The sequence below is a fragment of the Anolis carolinensis genome, chromosome 2 (genome assembly GCF_035594765.1).
Source record: "Anolis carolinensis isolate JA03-04 chromosome 2, rAnoCar3.1.pri, whole genome shotgun sequence".
Lineage (NCBI taxonomy): Eukaryota > Metazoa > Chordata > Lepidosauria > Squamata > Dactyloidae > Anolis > Anolis carolinensis.
This window is the reverse complement of record NC_085842.1, coordinates 923,565-930,574: the sequence shown is the minus strand read 5'-3', so window position 1 is coordinate 930,574 and position 7,010 is coordinate 923,565.

The window sequence follows — 7,010 nt, the reverse complement described above, 5'->3', positions numbered from 1 at the left end:
GTTGTTATTCTGTTGCGTGTTGTAGAGAGTATTAAATGGAAGCTTTTACGTCTGCTTCTGAACTCAAGTCACCCTGCAGTGTAATAATATGCCACTCAGGTTTGTGAAAGAAGTAACAGGAACTTTACTTAACTTCAAGAGATCAAACAGAGCAATCTATATATATAAATGAGTGATGGCATCACGGCGACCCACAAAACAACAAAACTAAACACCCCACAACCTCGAAAATTGACAACACAACCCATCATCCATGCCTCTAGGTTGATACAACAAAAAGAAAAAAAATAAAGTCCTAATTAGAGGGAGAGGAATAATTGTTTTTATCCAATTGCTGCCAGTTAGAAGGCTAAGCTCCGCCCACTTGGTCTCCTAGCAACCCACTCAGCCCAGGGGACAGGCAGAGTTAGGCCTCACTTTGGCCTCTTCCACACTGCCTATAAAATACAGATTGTCAGATTTTAACTGGATTATATGGCAGTGTAGACTCAAGGCCCTTCCACACAGCTATATAACCCATTTATAATCTTATATTATCTGCTTTAACTGGATTATCTGGACTCCACACCTTTACCCTTTACCTTAACTACCACCAATTCCTCAATACTTTATTTCCCATACCACCAGACTTTGCCACAGCAATGCGTGGCCGGGCACAGCTAGTAATATATACAACAGTTTCTCTTATTGCTTACCGAGAATAGCCCATAAATATGCCTCAGTGCCTTAGAAATAACAAGACTTTAGAGAGTCGGCAGTCATCTTCTCTCCTGGCTGTTTCCAGTCAGCACTCTCTTTCACTCACTGAAGTAAAACCTGCTCAAACCGGTTCCCTCAGCAGCATGGCAGAGAAAGTAGCCAATCAGATTGCTAGCTCTTCACAGGCTCAGCCAATCAGCTGCTGACACATATTCTTCCAGTTAACCCATTATATCACGGTGCCTTTTGCAAACCCCAGTAGTTCAGGCATGGAATAATGCCACCAGCCCTGAGACGGGCGGGATATAAACGCCCCAAATTAATTAATTAATTAATTAATGTAGATATTCTTCCCAGCAAGGAACGTTTTAGCTGGGACCATCGTTTTAGATCTTTTTGTATTCCGCTCCATTGCTTTTCCATAGTTGTTTTTATATAGGTCCACATTGCTTTTTAGGAAGGTTGAGAGCCACTGTGTTAGGCGTGTCCGATCGATGAAAAAAATGTTTCAATTCTCGTTTCTAAAGTAGGGGGCGCCGGCGCTTCGAAACAGAAACTATTTCCGATTTTTTTTTTCACCCAAAAATTTCGGATATTTCTGAAAATTCGTAATGATTCTAAATGTTTCTAAAAACATTTTGGCGGGCGCTCATGCGCAATCGCCAAACAACCCGGCACCCGGGGGGGGGAGGACTTTTACAGGGCTCTCCCGCCCTCATTTCTGGAGCTATCCTCATCCAATTTGGTACAGCGTGAGAACACATTCAACACTCTCAGCTCAACAAATTGCAGAACGTTTCCTGTATCCTACGATTTTTGGTGAATTTTCATAACTTTTTATAATACACTATTTTTTAATATTTGAAGAAACCTGTTCCTGGTTTGAACGTCTTATTTCCTCTTCAATTGGGTTTTTATCACTGTGAAAGTCCCTCTTCGACTTGTGTATCTTTGTTTCTGCGGCTGGAAATCCACGAAAATGGTGGACATTTGCAGACACAGGAAGCTTTGAAAACTATAAATTCCCTTGATATATTTTTAAGCAAGAAGGACACTGGAAATCAATGGTGCCTCTGGCTATGTGATCCCACAAGCCTCGACTCAATGCCTTCAATTAGAAATGGACCAGTGACCACGCCAAGCAATGCCCTTGCAAGTGGTGCAAAGATTCTTTGAAAACTAGAAATTCCAGGTGGACGCAGAGGACCCTAGCCCCCACCTTTGCGTCCATCGTGGAAGCTTCTGATTGGCCGGCTGCGCTAAGCTCCCATTCAAGGTAGGTTGAAAAGACAGTATTTATTTATTTATGACATTTCTATGCCACCTTTCTCAAATCCAGAGGGGATTCAAGACAGCTTACATATAGGCAACTAATCAATGCCTTAAAAACAGTGTACAAAACTAACCGATAAACAGTTAACACATTACATAAACCATATATGACAAGCTTAATAAATACAACATGTAATGACAGTAACAGCATTTTCAGGAATCTAAACCCGCCAAAGGAATCAATGAATATATGTGAGTGTGTGTGTGTGTGTGTGTGTGTTTGTAGTGTTTGTGGGGGTAACTTCCTCAGTGTCAGGCTGCAGCTGTTGTTGTTCCCTGCTTTCTACTGACTCAGATGCTGGGCCTGCCAGCCCTTCGTCTTCATCTGTATTGCAGACCCTGCCACTTTCAGGGAAAACACCATGATTTCATGTCTATATTCGTGAGGCCAGAGGGATTTTCCAGCAGTCTGGTCAATGTTGATTATTGAGGTTAATCTCTTGCCAAGTCTTAGTCAAGCCTGCTAAGGGAATTCTAAAAAAATTTGGGGGAAAAAATTAATGAAACATTAAGAGACAATTAGAGAATGGGCCAACAATGGTTCAAATTACATTGCCGGTTGCGCCGTGAGACAGCGTATCGGAATGCGTCTCAAAAAGCGAGAACAATCCGATATCGATCCGATATAAGATTCAAAACGATTTTTTGGTCATACCTAGTGTGTGTAGTGCTCAAGATATGATATCTATATATATAAAAGAGTGATGGCATCACGGCAGCGGACAAAACAACAAAAGTAAACACCCCACAACCTCGAAAATTGACATCACAACCCCTCATCCATGCCTCTAGGTTGATACAACAAAAAGAAAAGAAAAATAAATTCCTAATTAGAGGGAGAGGAATAATTGTTTTTGGTCTCCTAGCAACTTGGTCTCCTAGCAACCCACTCAGCCCAGTGTTAATAAAATAATGATAAAAAATAAATACAAATAATACAATAAAAATTATAAAAAACACTAAAATAATTAATACAATAAAATACTATAACAAAATGACTAAAAATAATACAACAAAATAATAAAATATAATAAATAAAAAAGATAAGTGACAATAAAATTAATTTTAAAAAATACAAATAACGTCAAATAAAAATTCCACAACAAGTTTTAACTGATACCACCACCACTTTGCCACAGCAACGCGTGGCCGGGCACAGCTAGTAGGTATATATTATGGCGTAAGCATATCTTATCCCATATATATGACAGATGCTTAACCTGTAATATATAGGCTTATTTAACAGGTTAAGCATCCCATAACCTGTAAAATATACATGGTGCCCAAGATGTGATATAGGTATATATTATGGCTAAAGCACCTCTTATCCCATACACACACACATATATAGTCAGTGTATGTATGTATGTATGTATCTGGGTATGTATGTGGCAGCTTTCTGATTGGCTGTCACTTCCACAGACCACTGTGACCCTCAGGAATGACGGACCTGGCCCAAACCTGGCACGCATAACCCCCATTACGTCCTGGTACCATTTGGGGGAGGAGGGACCATGGATGATGGGATTTGCAGTACTTTCAATCTCTTCGGCTCCCACAGACCACTGTGACGCCCACCAGTGACAGAACTGGACCAAACTTGGCACACAGAACCTCCATGAGCCCCTTTACATTCTGATGCAGATTGGGGGAGGACATACCTAGGGTGATGGGACTTGCAGTACCTTCACTCACTTCCTGAGAGCACTGCAATTGACACTATTGACAGAATTGTACCAAACTTGGCACACATATCCCAAATGACACACTTTACATGCTGCGGCACTTTGGGGGAGGATGGGCCAAGGGTTATGGGGTTTGCAGTACTTTCAAACATTTTGTCTCCAATAGACCACAGTTACTCTAACTAATGACGGATCAGGACAAAACTTGGCACACATACCCTCCATAACCCACTCTACATCCTGGTGCAGTTTGGAAGAGTTTGGACCATGGATGATGGGACTCGCAGTATCTTCATTCAATTCCCGAGACCATTGTGACCCACACTAATGACTGAACAAAATCAAACTGGACACACAGAGTCCCCATGACAGGACAAAGGCCAGGGGTCCGAGCAGGTATCCCCCAGCTTCACCAACTGGTTGTGATCCTCAAGACAGAGCCACCGCAAAGCAACAACCCCTAGACCCATTCCGGAGAGTCATCCCAGAAGGAGACCATGGTTGATGGCTTCGAAAGCTGCTGAGATGTCCAGGAGAACCAACAAGGACACACTCCCCGCCTAGTTCTCTGCGGAGAACCAAAGATCTATTATATCTACCATATGTCTGACCAAGAGGACCTCTGTCTTGTCTGGATTAAGCTTCATCCTGTTAGCCCTCATCCAGTCCATCACATGGCCAGGCACTGGTCCAGGATCCGGGGGGCTTCCTTGGAATTGGGTGGAAAGTAGTAGTAGAGTTGAGTGTCATCTGCATAGGGATGGTACCAAACCCCAAAACTCCAGTCATAATACCCATAAATCCCTCATCCCAATAGATAATAGACCAGGCATGGGCAAACTTGGGCCCTCCAGGTGCTTTGGACTCCAACTCCCACAATTCCTATCAGCCAACCGGGAGGGATGGTAGGATGGGTATGGATGGACCCTGGAGAGATCTTGGCAGGGATGGAGCCATGGCTTTGCTCCCCTGCCCGGCCTTGTCTCCCTCCCTGGTTCTGCCAAAAAGGGGGTGCCCCACTTCACCCCCTTCCCCACGTTGCACCCCAATTCAGGAGACGGGCACTGGACATTAATAATAATAATAATAATAACATTCTCTCTCTTTCTCTCTCTCTTCCCATCTCTTTCTTCATGCCCCTTGCCACCCCTTGGTGGTCCGGATGGATGGATGGATGGATGGATGGGCCGTGGGCCCCAGGCCCCTTCTTTCTCCTCCTCCTCCTCCTCCTCCTCTTCTTCTTCTCTTCCTCCAGCTGCTTGAATCAGAGGAGGGGATTAGGTGGGGGTCCCCTTCCCTCCCCTTTCCCCCACAGACCCTATTCTGCGTCCCCTTTGAAGCCGGCCGGCCCCCATGCCTCCCATTCAGGTCCCCATCACCGGGGCAACAGGCAGCCCAAAGAGCCTGGCAGCCCACCCCACGGCCTGGGCATCTCTTCCCAGCGCCTTGGCAACCGGACCCCCGCCCCCTCCTCACACTGGTCTCCCTGGGTGGCTTCCCACCCCCACCCCCAATGTCCTTGGTCCCATTGAGGCAGCAGGCCCTCCCCCTCCTTCTCCCCCCCTCCCCCCAATATCTTGGGCCTATTGAAGGTCCATCTGCAGAGCCCCACACCAGGAGGAGGAGGAGGAGGAGGAGGAGGGGAGAGGGACCTCCAAAGGTCGGATCAGGGGACCAGAGTCCGAGAAAGAAGGAAGGAAGGAAGGAGGAGAAGGAGGGAAAGAGAGAGCCCAGAAAGAGGATGGAGGACCAGAAAGGACAGAAAGTCTATCTGGAGAAGCCTAGAGAAGGAAGGAAGAAGAGGAGATGGAGATGAAGAAAGGGAAGGAGAAGGAGATGGAGATGGACGAGGAGAAGGGGAAGGAGAAGGTGAAGGAGATGAAGGAGCTAAGTGAAGGAGAAAGAAGGGAAGGGAGAGGAGGCCAGACCCCCAGAAAGAAGGAAGAGGAGATGAAAGAAGAGGAGGAGAAGGAGATGGAGATGGAGATGGACGAGGAGAAGGGGAAGGTGAAGGAGATGAATGAGATAAGTGAAGGAGAAAGAAGGGAAGGGAGAGGAGCCCAGACCCCCAGAAAGAAGGAAGAGGAGATGAAAGAAGAGGAGGAGAAGGAGATGGAGATGGAGATGGACGAGGAGAAGGAGAAGAGGAAAGGGAAGGAGAAGGTGGAAGAGATGGACGAGGAGAAGGAGAAGAGGAAAGGGAAGGAGAAGGTGGAAGAGATGGACGAGGAGAAGGAGAAGAGGAAAGGGAAGGAGAAGGTGGAAGAGATGGACGAGGAGAAGGAGAAGAGGAAAGGGAAGGAGAAGGTGGAAGAGATGGACGAGGAGAAGGAGAAGATGGAGAAGGAGAAGAGGGAGCTAAGTGAAGGAGAAAGAAGGGAAGAGAGAGGAGGCCATATCCTTAGAAAGTAAGAAGAGTAGGTGAAAGAAGAGGAGGAGAAGGAGATGGACGAGGAGAAGGAGAAGGTGAAGGAGATGGATGAGGAGAAGGGGAAGAAGGGGAAGAGGGAGTTAAGTGAAGGAGAAAGAAGGGAAGAGAGAAGAGGCCAGAACCCCAGAAAGAAGGAAGAGGAGATGAAAGAAGAGGAGGAGAAGGAGATGGAGATGGAGAAGGAGACAGAGATGAAGATGGACGAGGAGAATGAGAAGGGGATGGATGAGGAGAAGGAGAAGAAGGAGCTAAGTGAAGGAGAAAGAAGGGAAGAGAGAGGAGGCCTTAGAAAGAAGGAAGAGGAGATGAAAGAAGAGGAGAAGGAGACGGAGATGGACAAGGAGAAGGGGAAGGGGAAGGAGATGGATGAGGAGAAGGAGAAGGAGAAGAAGAAGCGAAGTGAAGGAAAAAGAAGGGAAGAGAGAAGAGGCCAGATCCTTAGAAAGAAGGAGATTAGAGAAAAGGAGGAGGAGAAGAAGGAGCCAAGAGAAGGAGAGGGAAGGCGGAAGGGGGGAAGCAAGATCCCCCCAAGAAGGGAGGTCTCTTCTTGAATATCTGGGCAAGTTAGGGGATCCCTTCCTAGTAGGGCAAGAACACGGAGAAGTCAATGGGGGGGGGGGGTTCTCCTCGATGGGAGAAAGTGGCCTTCTGGTGGCATTTCCCCAAAGAGCCTAAGGCCCGGGAAGAAGAAGATGGAGGAGGAGGAGAAGAGCAAGAAGGAGAAGCCTCCAGAGATGAGCCAGGGCTCAGGAGGCCCTTGCAAGGGACCCTCCACTGAGATTGGGACCAATCGAGGTGCAGGGTCTTCTTCTGGGGTCTCCAAATGCCCAGAATATGTCCATCTGCTTTGGACTTTCTCCAAC